This window comes from Helianthus annuus, chromosome 4 (assembly GCF_002127325.2).
Source record: "Helianthus annuus cultivar XRQ/B chromosome 4, HanXRQr2.0-SUNRISE, whole genome shotgun sequence".
In the NCBI taxonomy this organism is placed as follows: domain Eukaryota; kingdom Viridiplantae; phylum Streptophyta; class Magnoliopsida; order Asterales; family Asteraceae; genus Helianthus; species Helianthus annuus.
The window spans coordinates 53,996,930-54,013,484 of NC_035436.2; positions in this window are offsets into that span (position 1 = coordinate 53,996,930).

A 16,555-nucleotide genomic window follows, 5' to 3' on the forward strand; every position below is an offset into this window, starting at 1 on the left:
TAGGCTACTCAGCCTGATTGTCTCGTGTATATCGGTTCAATCCCCGTTCTTCACTCGACATTGACTGGATTCTTCCTATTGATCCTGCAAAATGAACAACACCGGTGAACTCGTTACAAGGAAGAGAGGATGTGGGTTATCCTTGTAACCACCCTCCGACGTGAGAATAAGTAATCGCTTTGAGGATATAAGTGTATGTATAGAGTGAGAGAGTAGAAAACGGACCCTTAAACCTGAAGGTTGAGCCTTCTATTTATAGCAAGAGATTTGTGAAGGAGAAGGGGCGCCAGCTGGGCGTTTGCCAGCTGTTCGACCATGAGGAATATCCATTTTATCCCCTCTGACGTAACCAGGCCTGGTCTTGTACTAGAGGCGACATGGCGTATGAAAATTCGCTCCAGCTCAACGTCCTTTTGTACCTGATGTCGGTCTGTCCTTTGCTGCCCTATGAGAATCTTGTGACAGGTGTTGGCGCCTTATAATTGGTGCCACCTGTCGTCCTTTCTTGTCTGCTAGGCGATCTCTTCTAAAACCTTCTAGATCACCTTGTGTGGTAAGATCATATCTTTGGAGTGGTGTGGTCCCATTAATACGTGCTTGCACGCGGTTTAGGGCCATACCTCTTCAAGTCCCCCCAGTCCAGTGTGGTTTCTAGATGAGTTTATCAGCTGGGAGCGACTCTGGACTCACAAAGTATTCTTGTAGTTGAGAGACGCATGCTCAAGTGATTCGGTTCAGCATATGTGAACGGCATACATGAATGGACCATGTCGACGCATGGAAATGTCATGCAGAAGTGAGCCAGGTCGGCACACGGAAATGGCGTATAGAATTGAGCCAGACCTACGCATGGAAATGGGGTACAAAATTAAGCCAGGTCAGCTCATGGAAATGGCGTGCGACATTGAGCCAGATCGGTGCATGGAAATGGCGTGCAGAAGTGAGCCAGATCGGCGCATGGAAATGGCGTGCAGAAGTGAGCCAGATCGGCGCATGGAAGATGGCTGATGTTTCTTCAAAGGAAGTTTTCCTGCTAAGTATGTATGCCTCTGTCACTGACATCTGTCACTGTAGCTCTGCTAGTTGAGGCATTTGTCACATCGGGGAGTGGAGCTGTCACTTTTGCAGGGGTGTCACACCCCAACCGATGGCGGAAACATTGGGGCATGGCACTGAGCGAAACACATTGTCCAGGAGAACTCCATAACAATTAATATTACTGAATATTTAACGTTAAGTCCCGTATCAAAACATAATCCAGCAAAATAATTATTACAGACAAATTATCTCTAAGACAAATAAATTGTTCCGACAACTCAGATTCAAAATAGATAAATTGTTTTGGTTTGTTTCTAGACTCCTCCCTACTTGATTCCACTAAAGCAGGCGAGCACAACATCCTAAGCATTCAAACACCTGTAACATACGTTAAAATAGTGGTCAATACACATAGTGTAAAGGTGTGCATACAAGTTTGATAATAATAATAGAGTTCGAAATAGTTTACGCATAACCAGCATGTAACATGTACAAAGTGAAGGCAAGTAGGTTATCGATAGAGAAATATGCACAGACGTGACTGCGAGTTGTAGAATGCGCAACACATATCCCCACTGGGACACGTGAAGTAAAGCCCTTAACAACCCCTGTCCACGACAGGTGCTGAGTCCAAACTATAGTACTATCGTTGCTAAGGTGTCAGGCAACAATCATTGTGTTAACATAACATACAAGCATTCATCGAATAACACGTAACATGCAATATTGATCAGCGTATAAATAGTGTTTGCGTTGTGTGTTGATGTGATTTGGAATAAGTAACGTATGTAACACCCAAAAGTGCGTAAAGCAAAAAAGGGTTCGAGTACACTCACAGATTGCGTTTAACAAGTAAACACAGTCTTGGATTGAAGGGAACCTTGAGAGAGATTAGCCTGAACAGTTAACGATAGCATAAACAATAAGCGGTGCGTAAAACTGTGCAAAGTATCAAGTGTCGGATGGTAATCCGATCGGATGGCAATCCGGTCGGACGGCAATCCGATCGGATGGCAATCCAATCGGATGGCCAGCCGATCGGATGTCAATCCGTTTGGATGGTCATCCGATCGGGTGACCATTCGATTGGATTGGCATCTTGTTTGGTAAGGATGTGTTTGTGTATGATGGCTTTGAAGTTTTTGTTGGAGCATTTTGAAAACAGAGAAGTATCTCTACCCTTCAAGTCGATCGATCGAACGGTCGATCGATCGAACGGTCGATCGATCGAACGGTCGTTCGATCGGGTAACGATCCACTGGTAGGAGACTTAGTGAGAACAAGTTCACAGCAGGATTATCCGATCGAGTGGCAATCCGTTGGTCACTGATAAGCATGGAACATGTTGAAAATTGTTAAGTGTTGAAACCAAGTGCACTCCGATCGGGTGGCTGTTCGATCAGATGGCAATCCGATCGGACGGCAATCCGTCCCAATGGCCTGATTGTCTTGACACTTGTTTATTTTGAAAGTTTTGTAGTTTTATCGAGATGGTGTGATAACGTGCTAAACAACAAAAGCCCCATCAAGACCCAAGTGACCCGATCGAACAGGAATCACCCTAGTCCGATCAGTCAACTGTTTCAAGACGGTTGTTCATGTTTAACCTAAAATCGGTAGTCTCGTCGATAGAAACAGATCTTGAACCAACACGTCACTAAGAAGGAGTAGAAGATCAGAACGAGCTCCGATTCTATCGGTTTTAAGTACATTGAGTGTAAAAGAGTTGAAAGAAAGTTAGAAAACCAACTTTCAATCCTTTTAATTGTAGGATCGTTTGATGACCCGAACGAGTCGTTCAGAGGTGTTTTCGTCAAATACAGGTGCGGAAAACAAGTAAATGACGTAGGAATAGCTAGTATATCACTTTAAACTTCTTTTCTATTGATTTGACGATGAGTACAACCTGTTTTTCGATCCGGCAGCACTTCGGTACGAAAATCAGGAACCGTTACAAATGAGATCGCTCTAAGGGTATATATAGGCGACTGGAACCGCTTATTGGACAGGCCCAATAAGCGGTCCATATACATGTCATAAAAGCGGTCCACATGTTGATACATGAGCGGTCCACATCCTTGACACATAAGCGGCCCACTATCATCATGTACATAAGAGCGGTCCAAACTCTATAAACCTATACAATCTCACTATTTCTCGTATATTGTGCCCAGATCTAACATTTAAGACTAATGACTCGATACAAGACGTAATCAGCAGATGTAGTGCACCAACAGACTCCCCCTCAGATGTTGATGGAGTCGACTATCGAGTCACACCATGCTGTATCTTCACATCTTCAGTCTTGATCAGTCTTCGAGCTTTTCTTTCTCTATCTACAGACTCCCCTTCTCGATTTACTGGTATTCACATCTTCAGTAACATCTTCAGGATCGTTGTCTGATCTACACAGGCCGTCAGAATCAAATAACCTGGCTTTAAAAACACTTTAATTCTCTTAATCAGATCTCCTGATTCCTGCACAATCTTAACCCAGAAATAAATTTTCTAGATTCATCGCATGACAAAAACTTGTACTCTAACACATAACTCTCCTCATCAATTCTATGATGAACCACTTGAAGAAGGTTAGATTTATCAAAAACAATTAGATTTATACAAACACTCCCCCTCAAATACTGTTCATCATGTTTAGCACTCGGAATTTTGAAAATCAGTTTTCCAACATCAGTTGTCGAAAATCTTTTTGAATTTTTCAAAATTTATACTAAAAAAAAACACACAAAATCTTTTTGGATTTTTCAATGTGAGAACATAAAATGCAGAAATAAACTATTTACACACAATATTTTTGTGAGCTCGTGCAAGAGGATCATATCAGTTTATGAGACAAATCAACAACACCGTTAAGCTTGATTTCATTTTTAGTTTTAAACAATTTACCTAGATTGTCAATATGTTTGTCCTCTTAAATTCTCAACACAAATTTCAATTGATTCAAGATACGATGTTAATGTTTTAGAAACTTAAACTTAATTGTGTATCACTCCACTTGAATATACTCCCGTATCCAGATCCCAAATATTCAGTCTTACAGGTGAGTATACCACAGATGATATCTGTAAAGGGGTTAGATGCGAAACCGTGAGAGCTCAGGTCAGAACTTCCGTTCAGCAGAGAGATGACGGTTCGACTTTTGGTGGGTCCCCTTTAGAGGATCTTTTTGCATTTCAACAGCAGCGACTATCAATTTTATTGTTTCATCAGCATGCTGAGGGCGGCGCTTTTTCAAGCATTTGCAGAAAGTATTATCCGGGGACTAGGTCAGTACTTCCATACAACAGAAGTCCCGGGATAATACCCCAGATATCACTGAGTATAAAGACCTAGTATCTCAGAATACGGGACCTTTCAAACAAGATTTCGGGGGTTACCCATATATTCAAGAATAGTTACCCACAAATCAAGCAAGTTTGAATTTAGATTTATATCTCGTTTCAATTTACTAAATGTGCGAAAATCTACTGACACATCCGCAGTAAGATTGTTTAATACTTTTTAACTTTACATTTCTTTAGCGTGCCGTGATAGTCCACTGATGTACTATCATTTCCTCTTTTTCGCAACAAAACTCATTTTTGAATTTTATCATGTTTTTGGCTTTTTCAAATTTTCAAATGTTTTTGGATTTTCTGAAATTTCCCTACTCCCCCTAAAATGCAAACACATTTTAAAGAAAATTTGAAAACTTCTAGACTTTTGACCTACTAGAAACATAAAAAGTAAAACAAACTATACAAAAACTTGACAACTGACACTGAATCACATCAAATCGCCATTCACCAGGCATAAACAATCTGAACTCCCCCTATCACAAATCATTTTCTCATTTAGATTTCAAAACACTTAAGTTTGTTTTAATCAAAATGATTTTTCCGGAAAATGAATTTGTGTCGATAACAACCACTTGTAGGTTTATCAATTTTAAAAAAAAACGGGGTTGTGGTTCATCATCTTGTCTATCTATTGTCATGAATAGTAAATCAAGTACAAATTAATGTCTCTGATTTACCATTTGCAGTTAAAAGCCTCCTGTACCACTTGTAAAAGTAATCACTTCAAAGTATCCAAGCATCTCAAAATTTAACCACAATTACCACTTGTGGGATCAAGATTACCACTTGTAGAAACTCAAACATCTACCACGTGTAGGAATATTACGTCTACATCACCATTATACCAATCAAAATGCCGATTCCTGCTTCGCAATTAACCACCTGGAAGCTCCGGCGTAGTCCTTCATCCTGCAAAAATCATCCAAACATTAATCACAAACATTCAAACAAACTTTTAAACACTATAAAGATGCCGATTCATGATCCACGATATAAACTTGGGATCTCCGGCGTAGTCCTTCGACTATTCTGGGAAGCAAACTTCCCTCCAAGTCTTCTCAGACTTGAGGACTTTCAACTCTTCAGCTGTAGGGTTGTATGTCGCCTTTTTAGTTGCGTAAAAATCTTTTACCCCTTTAGCTTTTCCACTCAACATTTTCTCAAATATCTTCTTAACATTCCCGTTGAATGTTTTCTCGACATCAAATTCCGTTTCATCATCATAAAATTGATTTGAAATTTCAATTTTTCCAATTTCCTTCATAACCTCCTCAAACTTCAATGATGGAAGAACATCATCATTTTCTTAACTTTTCTCCATAACTTGTGGCTCTTCTGGCTTTGTGGAACCAGATTCATCGCCGACTTTCACTTCACCCTTCTTCGCAACCCACACTTGGTTATCATTTCCTTGTCTTTTGTAAAATGTTGTCTTTTTCTTTTTCTTTGAACATTCTCCAACTTCATTTTTCGAATTCTTAAACATTTTGGATTTTTCAGCTTTTTCTTCAACTTTATCTTTCATCTTCTGAGAAGCTCCCTGTTTTGCTTTGATATCTTTCGAACAATCCGATGCAATGTGACCAGCTTCATTGCATTTCAAACAAGTTTGAGCATTTCTCGGATGAAATACTCCAGTTCCATTCTTTCTCTTTTCAGCAAGAAATTCTTTGTTAGTTTGTCTCCAAAATGGTTTCTGCTGTTCATCTTCCGAGCTTCCACCTGTCACAAATTCAGATTTCTTTTTAGAATTTTTCATATTTTTATTATCTTCTGGTGGAATAAAGCCTAAACCTTTCTTTTTGTAGCTACGATTTTGGTTGATTTTCTTAGGAAATCCAGAACCAGAATTGTAACCCTTTTTCTTGTTTAAACGTTGTTGAACTCTGGAAGTATACGTTTTAGGTTTTTCAAAATTTTTTAAAACTTTTAAATCAGGAATATTAACCTCTATTAGTTTAAAAGTTTTGTTGATTAGATTCGTTTTAACACTTAAAATTGGAAACTCTTTGTTGTAATATAATTTGTCAGAACCATTCAAAGTATAAACAACTTCGAATGCTTCATCATTCAAATCAGCTTTTGATAACAAAAACTCTTTACTATAAGACTGTTTAACCGACGAATTTTGACTGTTGACTGACGACTTTGACCCTCCAGACTCAGATTTTGACTCGGTCTCCTCATCAGTATCCAACACCTGATCGACCACCTTTTTGATTAGAACAGACTCATGATCAGTATCGGACGAGGTAAACGTCACATCAATATTTTCTGGTAAAACGTCAGTTGTGTCAGTTTTAAGCTGTATATTGACTGCTTTTGCAAGTTGTTCCTCATTTGGTTTCCTAGGTGAATACCCATCCCAAATTGGAGGTGGACACTTGTTATAGCTAACGGTCGGATTCTTACCACAATCTTTCTTTTCTTTCGGCTTCTCAGCTTGAAAAGCTTCCATACCTGCAACAGTTGGGTAAACACGATCAATAACATAATCAGAGGTAGAATAGCTCAACAATAACCTCCTAATCCTCTCATTTTCAATCTTTTCTTTTTCCAACTCTTGCTTCCATTTGGCACTCTCTTCAATGTAAAAATTTATAGCTTTTTGCTTCGACATTAAAGTTGCATTCATCATTGTCAGCGCCTGTTCTCTTTCTGTGTTTGTCTTTTGGAGGCCAGTTACTGTTTTGTTCAACACGTCGTAAGATTCCTTCACATAATTGAGATTGAACAATAACTGCTCTTTCCTTTTCTCGTAATCAGCTATGATGTCATCTTTTGCTGCACATTCTTTGCAAGCTTCCAGACACTTCTCACAGGGCTTGATGACTTCAACAATTTTTTCAACTTCGACTGTTTTCACAACTTCTACCACTCTCTCTACTTCAATCACCTTTTCCACTTCAATCACCTTTTCCTCTTTCACAGTTTCCGTAATCTCTTCAGCAACACTTTCAACATTCTGAATTTCACCTTCATATCCAGATTGTTGATCTTTTTCAGCTCGTTCCTCTGCCAGTTTCTCCATTTTTTCTGCAAAATAGAAATGAAAACTATTAGGAGACAATTGAGATTTTGCAATATTTATATGTTTCTCTTCTTCATCATCACTGCTGCTTAGATCAGGTGAACGATCAAAATGTACAGACTTATCAGAATCACCATCTGATACATCAGAATCCGATGGTGTTTTGTCAAATACAACATCCTGTTCTAGAACAGTTTCATCTTGTATAATTTCGTCTGAACTATCTGAAACATCTTCAGAGTGTTCTGAAAGTCCATCAGTACTATCTGAACTTTCATTAGATGATACAGATTTTTCATCTCCACTTGATACATTCTCTCCAATAGATCTCATCCAAGTAGCAAACAAATTTGGCTCTCGGACGATCTTTGCAATGAAAGCTTTAAAACCTCCCTTTTCATCTACGAACATATCCCAACTGAAACCTTCTGGTAGTTTCTCATCATCTTGATCAATAACTCGTTCTGCTGGAGCTTCAGATGATATGTAATCACTCCAGCTGAAATCTACCACACATGCTCTTTTGGAATCTTCAATTTTTCTTCCGTGAGCTGTCTGAGGTTCCTGGGATTGACCAACTTGCTGATAGATAGCTTTGCGGTAGTAATCATCTTTCCCGAATGGATTCTGTGCTCCGCTAGCTTCTCTTCCTTTGCACTCCCGTTTGAAATGGCCCTTCTCCCTGCATCGAAAACAAGTAACTTTAGATTTATCAAAACCTAAAGTAGAAACATGTGCATCAAGAAAGTCATTTCTCCCGGTAATGGTTTTGAATTTCTCAGCCCGACGAAGAACACTAGCAAGACACCATTTGATATCCATAAGTTCCATTTCCTCAGCGTCTATTTGATCGTAATCCTCTTTGGTGAGCATAGGATTTCCGATCTTACCAGCAACAAGACCTTCATAGGATAACAGAACTGAACCCAGAAGTGCCATGTGGTCTTTAGCAGTGTCTTCAGAGAAGCTTTGACCTTCTGGAAGATTGAGAGCTATGTTACACTGAATTATGTATCCATTTCCGGTTTTTGTACTCTGAGACTGAAAGCTTGTGTTAGTCTCTTTCGGATTCACACTCGGAAATGATGAAAACCCGCTGCTGCTATTGTTTGAACCCTGATCAGCTTTCTCAGATGAATCACCAGCACTAAAAGCGGTTTGAATTTTCGGACTTCTTTCAGCTTCAGAAACTGAAATACTACCTTTATAGTACATTTTAACATCTTGTTGACCACTAGGATTATTCATCCTCGCAATCTTTTGCTGTTCAAGATCCTGACTCTCAATTTTCTCAATAAACTGACCAATTGTAAGTTTCTCATAAACACCCGTGTTTTTCAGTATCATCAAATACATTCCCCACTCTTTCTGAGGTAACGCGTCAGCCAATTTATCAACCCATTCCTCACGACATTTTTCAACTCCCAACATCGATAACGAACGCACTAAGTGGCAGTATCTCTCAATTAGCTTTTTAGTATCCTCTCCCGGCAAACTGCTAAACAAATCAAATTCCTTTTTAAGCAATGCCTTCTTGCTTTTGATCATACTTTCACTACCCTCGAATTTCACTTTAAGAGCATCCCAAATTGACTTTGCAGTTTTGTCGTGTTGTAGCAAAATGAATATATCTTCTTTAATTGCCTGCTGTAACAAACTGATCATCATTTTCTCTGCTCTGTACATTGCACGTTCTTGTTCTGAAAATTCAGATATCTGTTTAATGACTTGCAATTCTGTTCGAGGCAATGTGTACTTTTCCAATATGCATTCCCACGATCTGAGATGATTTGCCTGAACCCAGTTTTCAAAGCGATCTTTCCACCCGTAGTATTCTTCAATACTCATTAGTTTCGGTGGTTTCTGGGTGGTTCCCGTCTCATTTTCCAGATTCATAGCTTGAGCAATCGCGGCTGGAGTAGTCGATGTAGCAAAAGCGTTGTAAAACTCAGAATTCATGATGATTTAACACGTTTTCAAGATAACAGTCAGAAAAGCGGTCCAAAGAATGTCTTAAAAGCGATCCAAGTGAGATTCGATCACAAATGCGGTCCAAGAAATGTTGTTCGAGCGGTTCACAAGTTTACTGTTCGAGCGATTCAAAAGTGTGTTGTTTGAGCGGTTCAAGAATGATGTACAAATAAGCGAATCCAGATGGTCCAAATAGGCGATCCAGGTATTGTTCGTATGAGCGGTTCAGAAAGTGTATGAATAAGCGGTTCACACTTGTTTTTGGAGCGGTCCAAGTCACTCGACCGAATAAGCGGTTCTAAAGACGTACGGATAAGCGGTTTACACTAGGTCAAATAAGCGATCCAGAGTAATACCCGAAAAGCGATCCAACTTCGGACATCAATTTGACCCACTATTTCTTCGAATTTCAATCCCATACTTTCAAGGGTTTGTCTTTATACCATTGCGCACAATTCCTGAGATTTTGAGCAAGTTTCGACCGTGAAAAGTATCTGAAACTGAAAAAGAATGAGTAGAAGTCAGAATTTTGAACAATTTCCAGCTATTTCCTGTAGAACTCCTCCTCCTGAAGCTCTGATACCACTTGTAGGATCGTTTGATGACCCGAACGAGTCGTTCAGAGGTGTTTTCGTCAAATACAGGTGCGGAAAACAAGTAAATGACGTAGGAATAGCTAGTATATCACTTTAAACTTCTTTTCTATTGATTTGACGATGAGTACAACCTGTTTTTCGATCCGGCAGCACTTCGGTACGAAAATCAGGAACCGTTACAAATGAGATCGCTCTAAGGGTATATATAGGCGACTGGAACCGCTTATTGGACAGGCCCAATAAGCGGTCCATATACATGTCATAAAAGCGGTCCACATGTTGATACATGAGCGGTCCACATCCTTGACACATAAGCGGCCCACTATCATCATGTACATAAGAGCGGTCCAAACTCTATAAACCTATACAATCTCACTATTTCTCGTATATTGTGCCCAGATCTAACATTTAAGACTAATGACTCGATACAAGACGTAATCAGCAGATGTAGTGCACCAACATTAATCATGAATATGTGTAGATCTATGCCAAAACATTGTTTAATCTTGTGGAAATCATTTAGATCTGAGTTGTTCTTGGTGGAATGAGGCCAAGACTTGAAGTTCATAAGAACTCCATGATGACATCACCCTAGAACACCTCAAATCCACTGATTTCACGGTTAAAAGTTGAGATTCAAAGGAGAAAATGGTGAAGAAGTGTGTGTAGATCATAGAAGTACAAGATTTAGGTTGAAAACTTACAAGAATCGTGAGAAATCGAGAGAAATGAGAGCTTGAGTGTGGCTGGTCGAGTAGAATGATGTGACAGGAGGGTATTTATAGGGTTTCCAAAAGAGGAAAGGTGCAAGGGTTGGATTGGTCACCGATCGGATGGCGACTCGATCGGGTGACAATCCGATCGCATGGCAATCCGATCGGATGGCCACTCGATCAGTTGGCCACTCGATCCTTGTGTCCGGCGTGTTGAGTTTTGTTGTTTCGATTCGCGTGTTGAGCGTTGCGATGCGTTTCGAGCGAGCGATGCGATAGAATTACCCATTAGTTACACAAATAACCTAACTACAATATCTAACATACAATCACTATAAATAACCTGCGTTTAGCGTTTGCGATTAAGTTGCGATGCGATAGAGTCGCGATTGCGTTTCGATTAATCACCACAAACATAAAGTAAACATGCACTAGTAACACCTAAGTAACACACATACATAAAACAATATTCAGAATCTATAATTCAAGGCGCGAATGCGATTGCGATGCGATAAGCGATTATGCGATAAAACATGCGATAAAATAACGATTAAACCTCGATTATTAACAAGTACTCCACATAATACAACTAATGCGATAAAATGAATAGATTAACTATAAGTCAAAGAAGTCAAAACAGGAGTTGAGCAAGGAGTGACAGATCGCAATTAGCAATCTTTTCTTCCTTTGACTTCAATCTTGACTTTGACTTTCGTAACACGGGGTGTTACAGCCTCCCCTACTTAAGGGAATTTCGTCCCGAAATTAGGCTTAAGCTGTAACAAACAACTGCGGTGTCACACCCCGATATTTACACGTTTCACCGGTGGGCCCGGTGGGGGATTATCGTGACGTAGTTGGTAACATTACAGTCAAACAACACAATATTTAAATGCACAGCGGAAGCAAAAGATAGATATATTTCAACTTTAATGAATTGTAATATCAAGTATCACAACAGTTGAAAGTAGTCCACAGGGGATCAAAAATAAATAGGAAACATTGTTCAACAGTTTTGACATCCAAGCTTGCGAGACTTATTGTGGATGCTAGGAGAAAGCCAGCCTAGTTTGCATAGTACGTGCACTTAACCTTTTTGAGAAAATACGTCAGTTTACACTGGTAAATACATTCAACCGACTCAGTTTGAAGATTTAATAAAATTGATTTGAATGCACGTGGCACAAACTTTTATAACTTGGGATAATTATTTGAATATAATACCTGTAAACGAATTACATGTTTCTCATGCATTCAGTAGCCCGATCCGTAGACCGGGTTAAAGATCAATAGACACATCGGGTATTTTATAGACTGGGTTAAAGATCAATAGACACACCGGGTTAAAGATCAATAGACACACCGGGTTAAAGATCAGTAGCCCGATCCGTAGACCGGGTTAAAGATCAATAGCACAAACTTTAAGCAAACAAAACATTTCAAAACAGAGCATATCAATGATTTAATCCCTATTCGATTAAAGATTCAATGCTGGACCAAGCGGTATTTTATATACCGTACCCCAAGCCCGTATAAAGGAAATTAAGTTAAAAGTATTTACCTTTGCAAGTATCAATCACAAATAGCAAGTGCGTGTAGCTTTTACCGGGTCTCCTATTCTGGAATGAAGGTTTATAATAACCTATTAGAATCCTAACGGGTCTTTAATTAAGCCTAAGCTTAGACCGGTTAGTTTTAACGAAAGATATGGTTCGAACGCATGATTAGGCGAAGACCGTAATAGAATGTGTTGTAGTCCCGACAAGTTTAAAGACTTGTATAATATGGGTGAACTAAACACCTTCTAGATTTTGAGATAAAAACGATAAGGTTTGACCCGTTTCGACGAATTTATGTAAACTAGTTACATAAACCGAACCGAACGCGTAGGAAGCGTAACGGGTAACCATGAGAGTCATTTACAGGTTTCCTAAGTTAATATGCCCTAAGTATGTTGTGATATCAGTAGGATACCTCCTATTATACTCAAAACGAGTTTAACCTTAATATAAGCCCCGAAGGGGTATTTTGGTTATTTTAAAGATTATAAAAGAGGTCATTTATAATTCTGATGTTTGGGTCTGAAGTAATCAGTAAAACCACTTACTTTAACAAGTTATATCAGTAGGTAATAAGTCTTTATATGACAAAATGGTTTTAAACCTATACTAGGCGTTTAATACGCGTAAAAAGCCATTTTAAGCGATTTCCGGGTTAAACAGGAAATCTGAGTTTTTTGATCAGGTTACCTAGTTCAAAATACTTTATTTATTATATAAAATCAGTAGCAATTGGATTTGTGTCCAAATACTATGTAGAACTCATTTTATGCCCGAAAAGGGTATAATCGGTATTTACCAAATCAACGCCATAACCTTAGGTTATGAGCAGGTTAAAAATAATTAAAAATCTTTAAAAATCTTACAATATTATATTACATCAGTGTGTAAAAGGTTTGGTGTCGAAATTGGGTCTTAGATAGGCTTTATGCTAAGTACGTCGTTTAATTAACAAAGGTTTCTTAATTGCGCAATTTAGCATAACTCCTATTCTGGACCTCGAACCGATATGAAATTCTAGGAACATGTTTATAAATTTGTAACAAAGATTTTTGCTCTCTCACATTTCCAAAATCCTCGTTTTATGGTCAAAAGGGCATTATGGTCAACTTTTAAGCATTTAACGGAAATGTGCAAACGACTCGGACGAACAACGAACCAGTCACAGAGGGTTATAGTATCATGTAACCTGGTCCTAAGGAAGTTCTAAGGCATTTCTAAACTCTACTAAAACGGATCAGAACTGAAGTCAAAGCAAAAGTCAAAGTTTTGCGACTTTTGGTTCCGAACCGGGTCAAAACAGGACATTGTTGGATCAAACGAGCTTAGACCAGTTTTTATACTTATTACCAAGTTATATGAGTGATAAAATAGGTTACATGCCTTCTACATTGTTAATTATGCGTTAATTCAAAAATAAGCATTCTGTTGACTTTTTCTAAACAACTTTGACCCGACATTTGATCTAGTTAGAGTGGGAATCAGAGGGTGCCCTTTCAAGGGTTTAATGCCCACATAATTACCAACTTATAACTATCTTTGATTCGACTAATCACTGGACCATTAATGATTAATCGTTAAGTCAACAGTTAATTACGACGGTTTGACTTTTAAGCTAAAACTAAGTAAAAACTCAATTAAGAAAGGTTAAACATACTTACTGAAGTCCTATGCACGATTAGGAAGGCTTAGGGTCTGCTCTTAAGCTCCAGGAAGCTCCAGAAATGCAGAAGTGAGGTGTGATCAAAATGGTTACACAAGAGGCCTTTATATAGTGTTCAAAACTCACTAGATCATTGGCAGACACACAAGTGTAACAATGCCATGGATCATCCACAAATGTCCCTAAGGGCCTAGGGGTTGTTTAGGGGTCGCCCATGGAGTGAAATAACTATCTAAGTCGGTTAAAAACGTTTATAACTGCCAACAGCCAACTTGCTGTCGCTAGGCACTCCTTACGGACCGTAAGGCATGACCTTTACGGTCCGTAAGCCTTTACCAGAAGGCAAAAAAAATTAACCTTTCAAGATTTGAACAGTTAACTTGCATAGTATGATTTTGAGCCAAAATTTGTCAGTATGAGGCCTTTAACCCATGCTTGTTCAGTTGTGTTACCCTATCTTGCAATATTATTGCTTTGCACAATGATGGAAATTTTACACGAAAGTTTATCGAGCATTATTTCATAGGATCCATTCTTGCAAATTTGGAATCCATTATTAATAGAAAATCACCGGATTTAAAGGTATACTTAGATGTTTATTAATCATGTTAGGGTCTTGGGATTTATAACGAAGTCGTCCAGAGGTATAAATTAACATGTCGACATGTTCAAAAATCCTGCCATACATCTTTAACTAAAATCCGAGTTTATAATGCTTTTGCCGTATATGACACGTGTCGTTATTTATTTGACGAAAATTTCGAGGTGTTACATGCGGGTACTTCGCCTTCATGTCACTTTCAAGTTCCCAGGTGAACTCCGCGCCTCGTTTGCCTTCCCAGCGAACCTTCACAATGGGAATGCGTGAGCGCCTGAGCGTCTTGGTTTCTCGATCCATGATCTCGATAGGCTTCTCCACGAAGTGTAATGTTTCGTCCACTTGGAGATCCTCCAGCGGAACTTGTAAATCCTGCTCGGCTAGGCACTTTCTGAGGCTCGATACATGAAAAGTCGGGTGGATGTTGCTAAGTTCCTCCGGTAGTTCAAGTATGTAGGCCACTTTTCCGATCCTTTCCAGAATCTTAAAGGGTCCAACATATCTAGGCGCGAGCTTTCCTTTCTTGCTGAATCTGACCACACCCTTCCAAGGTGATACCTTTAGGAGTACATGGTCGCCAACATCAAATTCAAGGGGCTTGCGTCGTCTATTGGCGTAACTTTTCTGACGACTCCAAGCTTTCAGCAGATTGTCTCGAATTTGGAGGATTTTGTCGGTCGTTTCTTACAGTAGCTCGGGACCGGTTAGCTGCGCATCTCCGATCTCATGTCACACAATCGGCGATCGACATTTCCTTCCGTACAATGCCTCAAACGGTGCCATTTGTATACTAGAATGATAACTGTTATTGTGTGAGAATTCGACTAAAGCTAAGTGAGCGTTCCAATTACCACCAAAATCTATGACACATGAGCGAAGCATGTCTTCAAGAGTACGAATCGTTCTTTCAGTCTGACCGTCGGTTTGGGGATGGAAAGCGGTACTTAGATTAAGTGTAGTACCGAGAGCATACTAAAACATTTCCCAAAGACGCGAGGTAAACCGAACATCACGGTCAGAGATGATGTCACAAGGTGTACCGTGTCGACAGATCACTTCGTTGGTGTAGATTCGGGCTAATTTTTCCACCCTAAAGTCTTCTCGTATCGGCAGGAAATGAGCGGATTTAGTCAAGCGGTCAACGATAACCCAGATGCTATCGTGACCTGAGGTCGTACGCGGGAGTTTCGTAATAAAGTCCATGTCTATACTTTCCCACTTCCACATCGGGATCACGGGTTATTCAAGCAAACCAGAGGGCTTTTGTTGTTCGGCCTTGACTTTCGAGCAAGTCAGGCATTTCGAAACATAGATAGCGATATCTTTCTTCATACCCGACCACCAGTATCGTTGATGGAGGTCGTGATACATCTTGTCGGCACCAGGATGAATAGAATATCGAGACTTGTGGGCTTCATCCATCAGGATTTGTCGCAAGTTAGTACATTTGGGAATCCATATTCGGTCCAAATAATGGAATATCCCATTCGATTTGTTCACTAACTGCTCGCCGTTATGATAAATTATTTCCTTCTTCAAAGTGTGTTCGGTGAAACAGGCATGCTGAGCGTCACGGATGAGAGTTTCGAGATGATGCTGGGCGTGAACGTTACGAACACTATGCAAATAGCTTCGTCTGCTGAGGGCATCGGCAACGACATTTGCTTTGCCAAGATGATAACGAATCTCACAGTCGTAATCGTTGAGAAGTTCTACCCATCGGCGTTGACGCATATTCAGTTCCTTTTGGCTGAAGATGTGTTGTAGGCTCCTATGGTCGGTGAAGACCGTACACTTAGTACCATAAAGGTAGTGTCGCCAAATCTTTAATGCAAAAGCAATTGCGCCTAGCTCGAGGTCATGGGTGGTATAGTTCTTCTCATGGATCTTGAGCTGACGAGATGCGTAAGCGATAACCTTGTCTCGTTGCATGAGAACAAAACCAAGACTAAGGTTCGAAGCATCACAATAGACAATGAAGTCGTCGTTTCCGTCGGGTAAAGCAAGAACGGGAGCATTGCAAAGCATAC